Raw genomic sequence first — 15,301 nt, 5'->3', positions numbered from 1 at the left:
GTGTGGAATTATTTCATAGGTCAAACAGAAAACCCCTATGCTCTATTTTGTACCACAGTTTAATTCTTTAGAACATCTTTTTAAAATATTTTATCAAAACATTATACATTTATACCTTAAGAAATGACATTAAAACAATGAAAATAGAAGTCCTGGCCCCATTCACCCAATCTCATTTCTTTTTCTAGGGCAACCCCTTTAATTTTTGGGATTTTCTTCTGGTTTTCATCTCCATGTTTGTAAATAATATCCTTCTACTGCTGCTTTGTGTTGATCATTAACTATTAAGTGGAGTTATATCTTTTTATTGACCTTCTTTTGAATCAACACATACATTTTCTTCACCTTATGCTCCCTATGTAGTTCTGTCACCATTTTTAGTGAAATCAATATGTAATGTTTATGCTCTAAGACTTAAGTAATAATTATTATTTGCAGCTTAGCCACATAGTGCACTGTGATTACACTGCTTATCTTGTACTTTTTGGCTTTTTGTTTGGAAGTTTAAAAAAATGCCTCATTTTTCTACCCCTCCTATCTAATGGTACATTTCAAATGTTCACCAGAGCATAAAAAGATTCTTCTAGCTTCTGTTTGCCTTGTGCAGATATCTGATTTGTTGTGTATGATCTACCTTTTTCTTCCAAGAGATTTAGTGTCTTTTTCTCTGTACTGCTCTCTTCCTTCCTATTTTTCATCCTTGTATTTTGTTCTTTTTGGGAGATTTAACATTATTCTTACCTCTTCTATTGGAGATAAAGAGATATTAAAAATACAATATACAGCTATAGCTATGCTGAGAACAAAATTTATCGGATGTGCTAATCTTACCTTGGCATGTGTGTGTTCATGCATATAAAATTCTATGAATTTTAATTCTCTGGATGTTTTTAATGGAATGATTTTATTTCATAGAGAAATATCTTTTATTTTTTGATACTGGAATTAAACCCAGGTCCTATGCACTGTGTGACATTCCTAACTCAGATTTTTATTTTTAAACAGTGTCTTGCTGAATTGCATGGTCTGGGCTTGAATCTCCAGACCTCCTGTCTCAGCCTCCTAGATTAATGGGATTATAGACATGAACCATCATGCCCAGCAATCTTTTCTTATCAGACTAACGCTATGAGGGGTTTTTTTTTTCATTTTTAGTTTTTTTTCTGTTTTTTGGAATCTGTCATTCATGTTAGAGAATTTCTTCAAATATGTGATAAACCATGGTGTTCTATCATATTTAAATGAGAAACTTAACAATTGTCCATGTTAGTAATGTTTAGAGATTGAAAAATTTTTTTTATCGCTGAGTACTTGGCCAGAACCTGCTCATTTCGTCATGGAAGATCTAAGTGTCATTTTTTAAAGTTTAAATTTTTATTGTATTAAACTGACAAAATTGCATTTATCACATACAGCCTGGTATTTTGAAGTGCATATACATTGTGAAATGACTAAAGCTAGTCAAGTAATGTGTATACTTTTCCAATGAGAATACTTTATATTCAATTTCTTAGCATTTTTTTCAAGAATGCAGGGTAAGTTAACTGCGGTCACCATGTTGTACAACTGATCTCTTGAGTTTATTCTTCCTATTTAAGTAATGTTTGTAAACTTTGGCTAATCTTCCCCCCACACGTACCACCATCATCCTAACCTCTGGTAACCATAATTTTGCTCGGGGCTTCTTTGAAATCAACATTTTTAAAGATTCTATCTGAATGAGATCATACAGTTTTTGTCTGCTATTGCCTAACTTACTTGACTTAACATAATAGCATCCAGATTCATCCATCTTGCACAAATGACAAGACTTTCTTCATTTTAGTGGCTGAGACAAGTCCATTGTGTATACATCACATTTTATTTATTCATTCATCCTTTTTTTTCCCAATACTGGGGATCAAACTCAGGGCCTTTTAATTCACTGATGGGTATATCTTGGCTGTTATGAATTATGAATGCAGATACCTCTTTGTTGTCTTTGGATGGATACTCATTACTGGGATCATGGAGTGGTATGGTAGTTCTATTTTTCTATTTTATTTGTTTTTAGTACAGGGAATTGAACTCAGGACCTTGAGCTTGCCAGGCTGGTGCTTATGCCACTGAGCTATGTTCCAAGCTGCTTTTTTTTTTTTATATTTTGAGGAGCCTCCATAATATTTTTCATGATTTACATGCTCAGCAGCAGTGTGTGAGGGTTCTCTTTCCCCACATTCTCATTAACACTTGTTATCTTTTGTCTGCTTGGTGACAGCCACTCTCCAGGATGTGAGGTGATGTTTCATTGTGGCTTTGATTACATTTCCTTTATAATTGGTGACTTTGAGTTTTATTTTCATATGCCTACTGGCCATTGTCTTCATCAGGTCCTCTATCCATTTTAAAATTGAATGATTTGTTTTATTGCTGCCAAGTAGTTAAATTCATTAATATTTGGATATTAATCCCTTATCAGAGACAGAGGTTGCAGGTATTTTCTATAGTTCTCTAGCTTGTATCTTCACTGCATTGTTTCCTTTGCTGTGTAGATGTTTTCTTCGCTGTGCAGAAGCCTTTTAGTTTAAAATAAGTCTGTTTTTGCTTTTGTTGCTTGTGATTTTGCCATGATAGCCAAAAATCATTGCCCAAACGACTCTCATGGAATATGCTTCCTTCTAGCAGTGTCATAGTTTTGGCACTCGAATCTAAGTCTTTTATGCATTTTGAGTTGGCTATGTAGTCTCACTATGTAGCTCAGCTGGCCTCAAGCTCGCTATATAGTTAAGCTGGCCTCAAACAATTCTGCCTCGGCCTCCTGAGTTCTGGGATTGCCTGGCCGAGCTGACTTTTTGTATGTGGTGTGAGATAAGTTCTAACTTCATTTTTCTTCATGTAGATACCCAATTTTCCCAGTACAATTTATCTAAGAGAATGCCCATTTCCCAATTGTGTTCTTAGCATTTTTGCCAAACTCAATGGGTTATAAATAAGTGGATGTATTTTAGTATTGTCTATTCTGTTCCATGATTTATGTGTCTGTTCTGGTCCCAGTACCATGTTTTGTTTGTTTGTTTTGTTTCTGTAGCTTTGTAGCATATTTTGAAATCAGTTGTAAGGTGATATCTTTTTAGATTCTATGTGGAATCAATCTGTATATATCACATCTTGTTTATCCATTTGTATGTATCCACTCAAAGCCTACAGCTGTGCTTGCTTGGCTTAAGGTAGCTTCGCCTTTTTAAGGTCTTTTGTGATTCCATGCAAAATTTTTGGAGGGGATGAAATCATTTTACTGAGGACCTTGGAGGTGGGGAGAGGGAGCTGGAGAGATGCTGAAGAAGACAGTGAATCCTGATGACCTAGGCAGGGCTGGATTTCTCCTATTGCTTGCTGTCAATCTTGTAGCACTTTTTGTGGGGAGAAATTGTATTTTAACTGCTCTCTATAAACTTTCCACTAAATGCTCTCATTCTTTAGCTCTGACTTGTACCCTTCCTCCTGGTGTCTGTGATTTTGAGGTTTTCTGGTATTCTATACAGAGAGTAGTTGTATTTCTTAGGTTTGTACCCTGCTTGCTGGTCTTAGCATTCTCTAAGCCATGTAGGCAGCCACTCATCTCCAAAATTTTGTTGAAATCCCTTTAATAATGACCTTTTGTCAAGTTTTCCTTACATTTTTGGCTTTAGGACTTTTCTATTTCTTTACTGTTACTTTAATGGCACTTCTGGGAAAGTCAAGATAAATGTGAATGAATATTCAAACTAGTAATTTGCTACTTAATTTGCCACAGTTTACTCCTTGGTCTCCAGTTATCATACCAAGGATATAATAAGTAACTGGAGGGCAGGAACTGTGACTCATTTTCTTTAACAATGTTTATTTAGTCCAGTGCTCAGGATTAGGTGCTAATAAATCCTCTGTATTGAATGAAATTAGAATTCAATGAGTACCTATTAATTACCATGATCATCCCAAGAGACAGTGGGATACAAATGTGAATAACTACCTACTGAGCCAGTTCTGCTTTAGTAGGGGTTAGAATAAGAATAAGTCCTAGGGCTAGGTTCTATAAAAGCAGTGCCATAAAAGCACAAAGACAGATGTTTTGAGGAACCTTCCTGATAATTTGAAATTAATGTCAGGGATGACAGCCAAGACCTGTCATGAAATTTCATGGGATGGCTGTACTGCGATTTGACCGATATTTCCTCATATCTTCAATGACCAAGATATATATGTGTATATATATATATATATATATATATATATATACAACATATATACATGTGTATATATATATATATATATACAACATATATACATGTGTGTATATATATATATATATATATTCTATAGTTGTGTTGCTGTTATTTGTTTGTTAAGACAGGGTCCTGGCTGGTCTTGAACTCAGTGTGTAACTCAGGCTAGCCTCAAACTCACATGATTCTTGGCCACTTGAGTGCTGGGATTACAGGTATGGACTACCACACTCAGCTCTAACATTTTATTGTAATTCAGCAAATGAATTATAATTGAAAAAATAAAACTTGAGGTTTAATTTTTTTCATATTTTTACAGTGATCTGGCAAGTATATTTATTCTGTTCTTTTTAAAAAAACCAACATTGTATATTTTCTGCAAAGACTTGATTAATATAGTAAAAAGTGTAAACTTGGACTTGATGGATCTCCATGCTTACCTCCCTTTTGGTCCATTTTATTCCTGTAACTCCACAAGATTAGGAGGTGGAGATAGTCTATGCAGCGGAGTAACAAGCATTTCCCCCCCTTTTTGGTGGCACAATATAAAAGCATAGTCTGATATTTTATCATATATGTCTTAATTATAGACAGGTTTAAAATATAAAACTCTAAAATCAGGAAGGTGAAGTATCTCACCCTCATCACAGTCATGTCATAACGTGTCTGTTTTGGTTAAGGTCTTGCAGGAACATACTAACTTAAAGACAACTACAGCCTCACCCGGGTTTTCAACTGTAGAAAGGCTCAAAATAATGAAGTTACTTCATATGACAAAGATATACAGTAGTCGCCCCTTTATCCGAGGGGGATACATTTCAAGATCCCCACTGGATCCGTAAAGTGGCAGGCAATGTTGAACCAAATATACACTACATTTTTGTGTACATACAGTACTGTGTGTATTCCCTGGACAAAGGGCCGAGCACTTTCTGGCTTAAACAGTAGCGCAACTACTCAGAATGGCCTGCAACCTAAAATGTACAAATTGTTTATCCCTGGAACTTTCCATTTAATATTTTCATATGACAGTTGACCGAGAATAATAGAAACTGCAGAACCTGAAACTATGAATAAGGTAGAACTGCTCCATCAACTCAATCTTTATGAAGGTCTGGTCTTTTTCAAGAGCCTAGAAAGGTAAATACTATGTATCATTTATGGGCAGGAATGGAATAGTGCTGGCAGGAAAACTGTGTCATAATAACTTGTTTGCTAAATGAGGTTATTGGGCATCAAACCTTTTATCCACAACAAGAAAATGAATATGATTGATATTTCTTAACATTATTGTACACTTGCAGTTAGTAGTTCTAAAACTCATAATATTAAAGATCTAGCTTTAGTATTGGTGAATCAGGAAACCACTGGAAGGAAAAATGTGTCATCTCATTCAGATCACAATAAAAACAAGGATTTTAAGTAGAAGAAATCTTTGCTATAAGCATTTCTTTGATGGACAATATTTCATCTTTGATTTATGTGAGGTATCTTGATTTGTATATTAAAGGACAGAGTTCCTATTATATGTATATGGTTTATCTAAGCCAAGCCAAAACAGGATTCTGTTTTGTAGATAGCGTACCTTTTTCATACTAGATGTTTCTATACTCATAGTTCATACCATGTACAGTAATGCAGAGAATATTTGTCAAGTATCCACTTGTCCTTGTATCATACTAGAAGGAAGCTAAAGATTGGTAGAACATTTGAATTCATCACTTTTTCTTTTAAGATTTAGCAGACTTGACTATTCAGTTCTTCAAAATGTAAACCCAGTGTTTATGAAGAAATGCAGCAAGATGTGCTTTGATTGATTTAGCTGTCAAATGCAAACTCTAAGTGTGGTATCTACAATTCAAATGCAGCTTTTCATCTTCTTCTTGGCATGCTGAGAATAAGCACATGACTTACCAGAATCCAAGTACAATGTGTGTCCTGACTACAGAATCTTCAAATCAATATGTGAAAGTAGTTCAAAGTGTGTTTGGCCAACTTTGACTCACTATGAAACAGCTTTCCTTCTTCAAGGCTTTAAGAAAAAATGTGTATAAGATCTGACTAAGCTCATTGTAGAATTCTTTCCATCTCTTTAAATATACACACATGTACACACTCTCACATGCATATACATGCTGTAATATATTTACATGTGGCCCTACATATATATGTAGCTTGGGTGCAATCACTTATTACATTATTATTTCTCTGCCTGCTCCATAAACCATTTATTAGAACCTTAGAAAACGCAAACAATCATGAGTTTTGTTTCCTCAGTCCAAGGTTTCAAGCAAGAGAGCTGATTCATCTGATTCACCAATAGTAAAATCAGACACTTTAAGTGTCCAGGACAATCATAAACCATCGCCAGTAAGTTTATTTCTTCTTAACCAACAGAGTAACAGTTGCTTTAGCTCGGGGAAATGGAACAAGGAAGGAGTGGACTCAGAACTCAGCTCTCTGGCTCTTGCCCCCAACCCTTGCCAACAGCACAGCCTGCAGGAATCTCAGAAACCATAAGATAGTTTCCAGCACTGAAATCTGCATTCACATATTCTTTGCTCAATATGTATTGATTGACACGCAGAGCAGAACCAGGCCCTTGAGGTTATATAGGGGAAAATGTACTTACACTTTGTGCTCATGGAGCTTACAGCTGAGTGGAAAAGACTAGTTTATAACACTGCTTGCAGGGAGAGGAGGCATTTAATTAAAAAATCAGACTCTTTTCAGAACCAAAGCCAGCTCTGATATCAGATTCCTACTTGGTGTAGCCACTTACTTAAAAGAAGATCTTAAATAAGTCACTAGAACATTGCTTACTCATTGGGCTGCTGAGAAGGCTCGGTGAGATAACACAGTGCCTGCCTCAGTAAGGAGGACCAAGTGCATTCAATCAACAGCTGTTTATTGATTCCTGAACTTGACAGTAACTGTGGTTCCCTGCACAACTCTCCTCCAGCAAGGAATGCAGACTTTAAAACAAATACTTAGATAAATAAGTATCCAGGAAATGGAGCCATTCCACATTTATCCAAGAATCGGCCTCCTGGATTGCAAAGATGGATGGATACCTACTATTTGTCTATAACTAGGAAGAGGAGGGACCCTTAAGGGGTCCATTTCCCTTGAGACATTTCATTCTTAAACTGGCATCTTTAAAAAACAAAACCAGAATTTTCTGTTACGATTAAAGCCTCCTCTACTTGAGAAATGGTTTCCTATCCCCTCCCCCCCAAATCACACAAACAAATCAAAGACAGCAAGTCATGAAATAATTGTCATTCTGCAGGTAGGAAAATGCACAGCGCTAGACACTCAGAGAAAGAGAAGCATGAAATCTACGACCTTAAATTATCAGGTATTTTTAAACTTATTCGTTATGAACGTCCTGACGTAGGAGCTTGTTCCTCCTTTCCCTGAGTGTGGGTGTGAGGTGTGGTGAGGTCTGGGAGCTGCTGAACAACTCGCCCTTCATCTCTGAGATTTACGGACTGTACCCGTAGAGGATGACATGATAGCCATCCAGGGATATTTTATGGAACTAGCATGTAATTCAATATAAATGAGCATTCAGGTCAAAGAGCCTAAGACACAACAGAGATGTGGGCTGAATTCCAGTGGGTTGGAATTTATGGACTGAATTCTAGAAGACAAAGTAGGGTCCCCAGACCTGGCAGCAGCCTATTTGCCTTCCTCTTCCCTTCAGCCTTAAGGAGATTTTCTTTGCTTCTTTGAGCCAGTTCTTTCCCATACACAGGGATCCAATCCTCTCCTCGGTGACCAGGAAAGTTAAATGAGATAATGGATGTGCGTCCCCAGCGATGAGGCTATTTTAGTCATCTTCGCCTTCCTCCAGTGTAGCTTGCAGTCACAGGCTCCTCTCTGCTCTACCCACAGCTCTTTGTTCAGACTCTGGCCTGTGCTTGCCTGGACTTCTGCAGTCCCCTCCTTGCTGACCTCATCCCCAAACCATGCTCCACGCTGCTGCTTAAACCACTTCCCACAACCTCTTACCCAACGACTGAACAGACTTGCAACATCTTCCCACTACTCGGCTCTTCTTTAGTGCATGAATTCTACTCAATAAAATTCACACATTTCGTGGTGCTTAATGAATTTTGCTAACTGTGCACAACCGCATGTTCACCCGTACCATCTAGACACACCGTCCTTACCCTCACCAGCTGCACCTTCGTGGTCCGTCTGGCTTCACTCTCTCTGCTAGTCAACTACTGATCAGGTTTCTGTCACTGTACTTTCTCAGTATAGTTTCTGTCACTTGGCTTTCTGCTATGTTTTTAGAAGTTAACTTTTAAATTTTAGATGTATAGAAAATGACAAGGCTAGTTGCGATACTGTGAAATACATATTTGGCCTTCATCCTTATTTCTTCTCACACAGTTCCTGAAACCCTTGGAATCGCCTTGAGTGACGAGTGTCTTTTGTATGTCTTTGTACCGATTAGAGGCTAGAGGGGCCCAGGCATGATTAGAAGATTAAAACTTGTAGCATGAACCCTCAAATCCTGGGAGGTAAGAGGCGGTGAGAGAAAATTGATTTCCAATGGCCAGTGATTTAGTCAGTCATGCCTGCCTAATGAAGTCTCCTTAAATCCTCCAAAACACCCGAAATGGAGAGGGTTTGAGGAGCTTACAAATAGCAGAAAACATGGAGGTTCTTGGAGGGTTGGGCACCCAGGAAGGGCATAGAAGCTCCCGAGTCCATTCCCACATACGTGCCATACGCATCTCTTCTGACTATTGAGCCGAAGCCTTAGTGATATCCTTTATAATAAATGGATAATGTGAGTCAAGTGTCTTCCTGGGTTCTATTAGTTACCCTAGAAAATTTACGGTATAACCCACCTGGTTTCCCCATTCCTAACATCTCATATGAATATGGTGTATTTGTCACAACTAATAAACCTGTATAGACAAGTGATCATTAATTAATATTCTTTATTCATACTACCTTAGCCTTTACAGAGCTCATCTCTAGGTTGTCCCATGTTTAGTAGGTTTTCTGTGCTTTTAGAAACCAATAAAGCTGATCTGGAGGAATAAATGTTACTTTTCGGGGCTGGGGGTTTAGCTCAGTGGCATAAGCACCTGCCTTGCAAGCAGGCAGTCATGAGTTCAATCCCCGGTACCGATAAAAATAAATAAATAAAATAAAATGTCACTTCTCCCCTGCTGCTGCCATCAGGCAGGTGCTCAGTATTGTATAACACTCCCCACCAAATGGCTGTGTGCATCTCTTGTTGAGGAGAGAAACTTCTATACGTGGTACTGCCACTCTTGTTGGCAAAGTTGTGAAAACTGGGTCGCTTATTTCTGAGTGTGTTAGCTTTCTGGCACTATGACAAAATACCTGAGAGGAGGGAAGGCTTATCAAGATAGACCTCACAGCTTTAGAGAGCTCAGTCTGCAGTGGATTGGCCCCATTGCTTCTGAGGCTGTGGTGAGGTAGCACATTTCAAGGAAGGCAAACAGGAAGGGCCAGGGTCCCAGTACTCCATCAAAGAACATGCCATGGCCTAACTTCCGCCATTAGTGCCCGGCTCCTTGAGGTCCCACCACCTCCAGTAGCACCACAGGCTGGAAACCAAGTATTTAACGCACAGGCCTTTGGGAGGTACTTCTCCAGACTGTAGCACATACCCGAAAATTAGCTCCTCTTGCCTTTACAAGAATATGAGGTAGCCTGATGAGCAGAAGAGGGGCATAGCCAAGAGCAGGTGGGGCACAGTGTTGGAGATAAGCATCTCAAAGTTTCACGCTGAAATCCATCAGAAGTAGTCCCCCGTTCTCCTGTGATTCATCTTTTGGTGCTCCTTCTGCATTTTGCCTCAGGGCATCTGTTCTGGTGAATCCCATCCCTGCTGAGCCACTGGCTGTGCTGCCAGTGCAGAGGTCAGTCTAGCTGGAACTGTAATTCACTCTTCCTTCAAACCATAAACTCACCCCCAGTCTACTTCTGAGGTACCATTTACACAAGTGTATCTATACACATGTGTAAAATATGTGGGCCTCTAAACCCTTTTTGTGCAGAGTAGCCACAATTAGGTTACTGTTAATTAGTTTAAGTTAACTCTACTAGTGAACAAATATTTTTAAAATTATGTGACACACAAGGAAGAGAGAGTTTTTAACGCTAAGTTTCAGATTTTGAGGAGCCAAAATTAAAAGAAATAATGCAAAGAGGTTAAACTAGGTATCCTGGCACATGCCTATAATCGGCATCTGAGAGGCTGTCGCAGGAGGACAGAAAACTTGAGCCCAGCCCTGGAGACCCTGTCTCAAAATAAGAAGTCTGGGGAGTGGGGGCTGTGGATATAGCTCAGTGTGAAGGAGAGAAAGGAAATAAGGAGAGACTGGGTTTCAGGAATGAAGACAGAGAATTTAGACAGCAGAGAGCAAGCTGCCTTGGGCCTGCCCAAGCCGGTATAGTAATGTTAGCTTGGGGACCACTCAGGACGAAGATAAAATTTAAGGACTTTGGTTTCACAGAGGCACAACTGAAGACAGAGACCATATGGAGAGAGGAGCAGAAAGTTGAAGGTTGCAACTTCCAAACTCAAGGAAGTAACTTCCCATTCCATTAGATTTGGAGTGATTGCATGTAGACACTAAACTTTATTAGGAAGTTGGAATTAGAAATGTCATATAATGCAGTAATTCTTAGAAAGATATATGTGGTTAAATACATTCAAGGACAACTTCTTTGATGCTTAATAAATGATGTGCTTTTACGTTATAATGTGGCCTTTGGAGTGTCTTCTGTTCTTTGAAACATTTAAAATTAGTTACTTCCTTGAATAGAATACTTCAAAAATGACACTTTACCATGTGGCAGGTTAAAGCAGTATGTTTTAGTAATTAGAGAAAAGCATGGATGGGACATGCATTTGTGATTTGTTATTAGATTTTCTGGCAAATCTGGATAAGTAGTCCTCACGTGCACAGTAGCATAGGACTGTAAACACCTGCAGAGCGATTTTAATTGCTAATAGAAAAACTATAATTGTTCTGTGACCTGTAAACTTTTTATTAAACTATGTGTGGTGTTACACACCTGTAGTCTTAGTGCCCTGGGAAGCAGAGGCAAAATGATCCCAATTTTGAGCCCAGGTAAGATAACATAGCAATTTAGTAAGATCTTATTTCTAAAAACAAACAAACAAACAAACAAGAAAATGCGTGGGTGTGTAGCTCAATGCAGAGGCTCTGGGTTCAATCCCCAGTACTGGGGAAAATTTTCAAAACATTTAAAACTCCATCAGTAATAAAAGTATAGGAAAAGGAAAAAATAGTAACATGAATATTTAGAACATTCTAATTTAATAGTTCCAATTAGAACTATTAAGCATTATGCTGTTATTTTTTCTTTGTAAGAAACTGGAGGGTTCTTCCAATGGTGCTTGGCTTCTTGTTCTATAACATACAACAGTCTGTTCTTCTGAGATCATTCTCCTTTTTTTTTAATTGGAAGTCTTTTATTAATCTATGGAAATTTTAATCTGATGTTAATGCCCATTATATTTAAACAAACATGGTCCACAGTAAGACATATCTTCAACTCCAGCCCCATGTTCAAGACAAAAGCCTTTAAGAAAGAACAAAAAAAGTTATCTTCATGAGTCGCAACATGAAAATTGGGATATCAAAGCTCCAGAGCTGAGATTTTGCTCATGTTCTATGCCTTCTAATTCACTCTTTAGTCTCAGAACCAAGCATAATGACTCTTGACACCTTCCATACTTTAATCTGTACTAGGTTACCATCGATTTTGTTTTTGCTTTATTTCTGAGGTAGAGTCTCACTATGTAGGTGTCACTCCTTTTGCCGCAGTCCCAGAGGTCCCCAAAATTGCACCTGGCAGTATTAGTCCTTCTCCAGTATATCAAAACTGACTCTGAACAGTGAGTTCTGGGTTGCAAAAGAGGATTTATGTTTTGCACCTCTCCATAAGTTTTAGTTCACAAGTTAGACAAAAACAAAAACAATGCAATTCATATTTAACAGAATAGTCAGCTATAAAATAGTGATCTCAAGAAAAACCATAGTTGAATTAAAAAGACTAACCCCCATAGATGAGGGAAAGTATTTTTGAGCTGCCGGGGATCAAACCAAGGACCTCATGCTGCTGAGCTATGTGCCAGAGAAGGGAAACGATTAAACATTTGATAGTAAAAGTCTCCATTGCCAGAATAAAGTTGGAATTTAAAATCAAGGTAATCTAATGGAGCTAGTAGGATGTCAGTGATTTTTATCTAACATTTTCTTTCAGTGTTCCATTGATACCTGTGAGCTGTTACTTTGAAAGTAAAAAGCACTAACAAAGACAGCAGGACTTACATACAGCTTTTCTCCAGTGTCTTAAAATTTTAAATGTTTTGTTTACTTTTCAGACCTTTAAAACGTTTTCTGGCCTTAGCATCTCTCTTTGTAGACAAAGCAGGTTCTTTATTGTTCTTTCGTTCTAAATACACATTTGTCTTCTATGAAATTCCGAACTTATAACGAAACAATTCCCCTCTACCAATGCGGTGGCACGTTCATCACATCCAAGATGTGTCATCTCGTTTTCCTTTCCTGAATCTTCAACAGGAGAAATGAAGCCATCATTATCCAAGTAGTTGTATCTATGACTATCAACATCTTCTTTTTCTGAAACTTCCCCAACATTCATTTTAAGGATTCCTTAAAATGATGTTTATGCTTTAGTTTTTCAATGTAGTTAAAAATTGTCTTATACACATAAGTATACATATATTATTATGATATAATGATTTTAATTATTCTGGGAACATAAGGGATGGGACCTCTAATGCTAGTTTTTTGAGGAATCTCCATACTGATTTCCAAAGAGGTTGCACCAGTGTACACTCCCACCAACAGTGGAGAAGGGTTCCTTTTCCCCACAGTTCTGCCAGCATTTGTTATCGGTTGATTTAATTATAGTTATTTTTTCTAGAGTGAGAAGGAATCTCAGTGTTGTTTTAATTTACATTTTTCTCTCCAATGACCAATGATGCTGAACATTTTTTCATATATTTGTTCACCATTTGTATTTCTTCATCTGAGAAGTGTGTGTTCATATCAGATGCCCATTTTTGGATTGGGTCTTTAAATTTTGGGGATCTGATTTTTTTCAATTCTTTATATGTTCTAGACCTAAGTCCTTTGTCTGAGGGACCACTGGCTAATTTTCCAGTTTTGTGGGTTGTCTTTTCATCTGTTGGTGATTTCTTCTGAGAATTTTTTATGCCCGTATTTTGTACTTTGAGTAATTACTTTGATGATAACAATATGCAATGTGTTAACTATTGTTATTCTCCTATTATCTTGTTTTGAAATTTTATGTGTTTCTGTTAAAAAAAAAAACTTCTTTGACTTCTGGGAGAACATGGCAGATAGATAACAGCAACTACCGGAGGCTCTCTGAAAGGCTCGGCTCAGAAATCAGGAATGATGCGGACTAAGGAGACATGAGCCGGTAGAGACATGCTCTGCTGACTCAGGAACGAACTGGGCTGAGAGAAACCAACTTGGAATGCAGTCCTGGCGCTAAAATAGGAACAGAAAAGTCTCGGTGTGGAGGCTAGACCCCGCGCCATTGGAAACTGCGGTTTGGATTTCCTGCCGCTCGGCGGCTGGCTGCCTCCACAGCGGCTCGGCAAGGAGAGATGCGCAGAAGCTCTGGGAACGGGAGTCTGCGAACGGAGTCGAACACAGGACGGACAAGGAGGCGTACACTGACTGGTGGCGAGGTGAGTGAGAGAAACTGACACTCCACCACAGTTTGACTCCAGCGGAGGACTTTCTGGGCTCAGGCAGTCCTGTAAGAGCAGGGCGCGGTGACAACTCCAGCCACACATTCCCCTCTCGGACGGGATTGGTGAAAAGTGCCTGGCCTGCGTGATGCTGCGGGCGGACTTGGTAGGCTGGCCTAACCCAGATCCCAGAGCCTGACGGTGGCCCGGAGGGGCGACTCCTGCGTAGGCTGCCTAGTCCGTAACTCGGTGGTGCGCAGCAGTGGGCGGGAACACCTAGCCAGCGCAATTTGATCAGGCTGTGGCTGACAGGCAGGGAAGCTGGGCCTCCTACGTAAGCTTGCATTTTATAAGGAAAGGAGAAAATGGGGAAGGGAAGCAACAAGAAAGGCTCCTCGGCCCCCAATTCTGAGAAACAGGCAATAGTGGACACCGCACCAATAGACATTAAGCGCCATATAGAGAGCCTCATAGACCAATTCAGGAATGAAGTTATCAATGACCTGAAGCTAGAAGTATGCAGAATAGTTAGAGAAATGCTAAGCACCACCCAGGAAAAAACAGATTGTAGAATGGAAGAACAGAAAAAGAGGGGAGAATTGTTTGATGGAGAAAACAGAGAAAGCATAGAGTACGTGAAGCAGGTTCAAAGGGACTATCAAGAAATTAAGAAGTCTATCCAAGACTGGCATAACAGCTTGAAAGAAACTAAGGACAGACTATCTGAGCTGGAGGGCAGACTTGTAATATGGGAGAATGAAATGAAAAACTTCTTAAAAATAACAAAGAAACAAACAGCAATAATACAAAGACAAGAAGATGATAAGAGGAGCCATAACTTAAGGATTAAGAACATAAAAGAAGAAGTAGGGACACAAACAAGTGAACTACAAAAGCTACTCACAGAAATAATCCAGGAGAATTTTCCTAATTTAGCAAAAGGTAAAGATACTCAGATGTATGAGGCATACAGGACCCCAGCTACCTACAACCCTAACAGAGAAACACCCAGGCATATAATAATAAAAATTCCAGAAATTCAATACAAGAACAGAATATTAAAAGCTGTAAGAGACAAGAAACAGACCACTTACAAGGGAACACCCATCAGAATTACAGCAGATTTCTCTGCACAAACCATCAAATCACGAAGAGCATGGGGGGAAATAATTCAAGCTTTGAAAGATAATAATCTCCAGCCAAGATTGAGATATCCTGCACAACTGTCCCTGGAAATTGATGGAAAAATGAGGTGCTTTCAGGATAAAGAGGAACTGGGGGA

The 15,301-nt window shown here is 38.7% G+C and overlaps 1 non-coding gene across 1 annotated transcript; it reads right to left on the bottom strand.

Annotated features, from left to right (window-relative positions):
• Nucleotides 1-12,126: 12,126 nt before the first annotated feature.
• Nucleotides 12,127-12,253, bottom strand: LOC111756453 (small nucleolar RNA SNORA40). Its single transcript, XR_002790943.1, has one exon. It is a non-coding gene; the product is annotated as a small nucleolar RNA SNORA40 (small nucleolar RNA).
• Between the last annotated feature and the right edge of the window lie 3,048 nt (nt 12,254-15,301).

Source organism: Cavia porcellus, unplaced genomic scaffold (assembly GCF_034190915.1).
Source record: "Cavia porcellus strain 051 isolate PalLab524CR breed Dunkin Hartley unplaced genomic scaffold, mCavPor4.1 scaffold_7, whole genome shotgun sequence".
Taxonomy (NCBI): domain Eukaryota; kingdom Metazoa; phylum Chordata; class Mammalia; order Rodentia; family Caviidae; genus Cavia; species Cavia porcellus.
This window is presented reverse-complemented; position numbering and strand designations above follow the sequence as displayed.